This window comes from Myotis lucifugus, unplaced genomic scaffold (assembly GCF_000147115.1).
Source record: "Myotis lucifugus unplaced genomic scaffold, Myoluc2.0 scaffold_538, whole genome shotgun sequence".
Classification (NCBI taxonomy): domain Eukaryota; kingdom Metazoa; phylum Chordata; class Mammalia; order Chiroptera; family Vespertilionidae; genus Myotis; species Myotis lucifugus.
Window position 1 is genome coordinate 149,854 of NW_005871586.1, and position 3,889 is coordinate 153,742.

At 48.5% G+C, this 3,889-nt stretch overlaps 1 protein-coding gene across 5 annotated transcripts in view; it reads left to right on the plus strand.

The window, feature by feature from the left end:
* STX8 (syntaxin 8) overlaps window positions 1–3,889 on the plus strand; it is a 226,082-nt gene that overhangs the window by 67,182 nt on the left and 155,011 nt on the right. The window lies entirely within an intron of this gene.

Genomic DNA, 3,889 nt, shown 5'->3' on the forward strand with positions numbered 1-3,889 from the left:
TATATATATATATATATGTATATATATATATATATATACATATATATATAGATATAGTTGATTCAGAGAGGAAGGGAGAGAGAGATAGAAACATCAATGATGAGAGAGAATCATCAATTGTCTGCCTCCTGCATGCCCCCTACTGGGGATGGAGCCCACAACCTGGGCATGTGCCCTGGCCAGGAATCAAACCATGACCTCCTGGTTCATAGGTTGATGCTCAAGCACTGAGCCACCCAGGCTGGGCCTAGGTTGAATTTTAAAGCCCCATGGAGTGTAGGTCAAATAGAGGAGGAAAAGTACCAAGATAATTGTGAAAGCTTTTTTCCAGCCTCTTCATTCAACATGTGCCACTTACCTTGAAAATGGAATGTCTTTTTCTTATTCATAGAGGCATTGAGTTACAGACGGGAATCTCTTGGGAGCACACGCAGGAGGGAGTTGAGTATGCAGGCTGTTGATTAGGGAGTTCCTATGGGATCAACACCTGTGACAGGGAGGCCACCCGAGCAGGACGGGCAGGAGAAGCGGAGCTGGCAGACAGCCTCAGCCAACGCCAGGGGAAGTTCGTTCTAGAGCCAAATGGTCTGTCGGAGTTGGCCCATTTGCATTCATTGTCTGGGCTGTACACCTCCATCTTGCTCAGTGGTGAACATGGAAGACCCTGGGAAGAGCGTGTCCTCGGACAAGCGCTCTGTGCCCTTGAGGCAGTCAGTACCCCACGGAGGCCGATGGCCCTCTGCTGGTAGCATTCCCAGCAGCGGGGCCAGAAAGCCCTTCCTGGAGGGGGACTGGGTGGAGCCTGCTTTGGGTCCATCACACATTGGGTCAGTTTTAAGCATTTGAAAACCCTTAGGTCTGTCGAGTGAGAAATCCGCAGGTCATGGGACAGGAGTAACTGGAATGCAGTCTCTGGAAGTGATTGACCCCACCCAACCTTTGGAAAGATGTTTATAAATCCTTGGAAATAAGTCAGTAAATTGCCTCTCCCCTGTTTCTAACCATAGCTTTGTTAGTAGTTGGGGTGAAAATGTGGGACCTTGTATCTTTTCTTTACCCTTTATGGTTCAATGTGTATTGTTATGGGAGCTGTATACTTCAGGGCCTTCTGTGTTCAAAAGCTATTACTCAGTTATAGTTGTTCAGAAACAGTTGGAATCTGTCAGCAGACATAAAGGGTTCTCTTCAGGTACTTGGGAAATAAGAATAAAAAGCCCAAACCCAGTAGAAATGATCGTTTGCTTTATTTTCGACACAACAGTGTTCTAACTGCATCTTCAGCATCCCACCCCTTTTACTTTAAAAAAGAAAACCAGCCCTGGCCGGTGATACTAAGTGGTTAGAGTATTGCATGCCCCCCCCCCCCCCCCCCCAAAGGGCCATGGATTCGATTCCTGGGCAAGGACATATACCTGGGTTTCAGGTTTGATCCCTGGCCCCCATTTGGGGCATGTGTGGGAGGCAACCAATCGATGTGTCTCTCTCACATAGATGTTTCTCTTTCTCTCTTTCCCCCTCCCCCTCCCCCTCCTCCTCCCTCCTTCCTTTCCACTTTCTCTAAAAATCAATGGAAAAAATATCCTCCGGTGATGATTAACAAAAAAAACAAAAAAAGGAAAGAAAAGAAAATGAAAACCAGTTAGACTTTATAGTTTTATTCTTTTAAAAATTTCACACATTGGTAATTCTTACTACTAACTAATTAATGAAGGGAAAGATAAAGTGAGCAGATTTTTAATTGGAGACAATAAACTTCTCCACAAGAAACTACTTAAAGAACCAAACTTCCAGTTCAGTTGGAAGTAAGATGGTTTTCCTTAGGAATAGCTTTTATGCTCTCTTTTAAATATAACAAAGCATCTCCTTCCCAAGAAGTGTTTTCTGTATCTAACATCCACTCCAGAGCCTTTCTGTGTTACACTGTGAGAGAACATGTGGGATGGTCCTTACTGTGCTGGATGAAGGGCCCTGGACAAGACTGCCACCAGGCCAGGGGTGACCCCTGGACTCTGCCATCTGGAACCAGCAGAGGGGTGGAGGGGTGGACGGGTCAGAGTGGGTGACTCTGGACTCTGCGATCCTGTGCCTCTTACTGGAGTCTTCCCGGGTCCTGAGCCGCTCTGCAGGGTGGGGTGAGCGCAGCTCCCCCTTCTCCGGGAAGAGGGTGTCTGCTTTCAGAGAAGCAGGGGTGTGTGGGTGTGGGGCGTCTCAGTTCGGGACACTCCCATGTTGTTGTTTTCTCTTCCTTGTCCCCTCTTCCTTTTCCAAAGTGAGCCCTTCTCTGGGAAGCTCTTCTCTTCCCACAGGTAACCGAGCCCCCTTCCCGCTCTTCGGAAGGAAAAGGCCGCCTGGAGGATTTCCACAGTTACTATGTCCTCAGTGGGGGAGGGAGTGGGTGGGTACTCAGCCTGTTCCTCAGCCCCGGAGCTGGGGGAACCTCTCTTTATCTTCACATTATTGAACAATCTGGATGCTGGGCACTGTTTCATTCCACAGAGCCTGCAGCACAGCCTTGGCAATTAAGCATGAGACTCTGGCAAATTACTTAACTCTTCTGCATGCCTCAGCTGTTTCATTTTTATTTACTTAGTTGCTTATGTATTTCCTAGAGGCCTGGTGCACGAATTCATGCCCGGGTGAGCCCTGCCAGCCCGCCCTGATCGGGGCTGATTGGGCTGGCGGGGAGCCCGGCCTGCCGGGGACCACGGGGGGGGGGGGGGGCACAGGAGGTTGGTTGGCTGGCCCTGCCCCCTGGTTGAACTCCTGGTCGAGGGGACAATTTGCATATTAGCCTTTTGTTATATAGGATTTATTGGTTAATCCTCACCTGAGGTTATTTTTTTCCATTGCTTTTCAGAAAGAGTAGAAGGGAGGGAGGGGGAGAGGGAGAGAGAAACATCCGTGTGAGAGAGACATTGACTGGTTGCCTCCCACACGCATTCAGGTCGGGGCACAGGGAGCGAACCAGCAATCGAGGTACGTGCCCTTGACCAGGAATGGAACCCGAGACCCTTTGGTGCACAGGCCTAACCACCAAGCAACACTGGCCAGGGCAGTTTTTTAAAAAAAATATTTTATTGACTTTTTAGAGAGAGAAGAAGGGAGAAGGAAAGAGAGACACAAACATCAATGATGAGAAAGAATCATAGATCGGCTGCCTCCTGCATGCCCCCTACTGGGGATCGAGCTCACAACCCAGGCATATGCCCTTGACCGGAATCGAACCCGGGACCTTTCTGTCCGTAAGCCCATGCTCTATCCACTGAGCCAAACCAACCAGGGCAGTTGTTTCATTTTTAAAGTGGGCAAATAGTAGTACTCATCTCCCAGGGTTTGGTGAGGATTAAATGAGGTAAAGCATATAAAGAGCACACTGCCTAGCATGTATGAAGCGATTGTCATCATGATGCCTTGTGCTTCGCAGATGGTTAGTGAGGGTTTGTTGAGTTGAGATTCTACTGGTTTGCATGGACCACTGGGCCACACCCTGACCTTGTGAACTCTGCTGGGCCAAGGGAGAGGGGACGAAGGCTTAGTGCACACACGTCTGTAGCACTTTGTTGTTGGAAATAAGTGTGGGGATTTAATATTGTGTGTTAGTATGAAACTGGCTAGGATTCTGTAATACCCTTTTGAGTTTTTATTGTTTTATGTAGAATTTGAAGAGCTGGCAAATGTCTCTCTGGAGCTTATTCACACACTCTATGTTGAAATGTCAAAATGTTAGTCCCGCCCGGGGGGCGTGGCTCAGTGCTTGAGCATCGACCTATGAACCAGGAGGTCGGTTCAATTCCTGGTCAGGGCACATGCCTAGGTTGTGGGCTCCATCCCCAGTGTGGGGCATGCAGGAGGCAGCCAATCGATGATTCTCTCTCATCATTGATGTTTC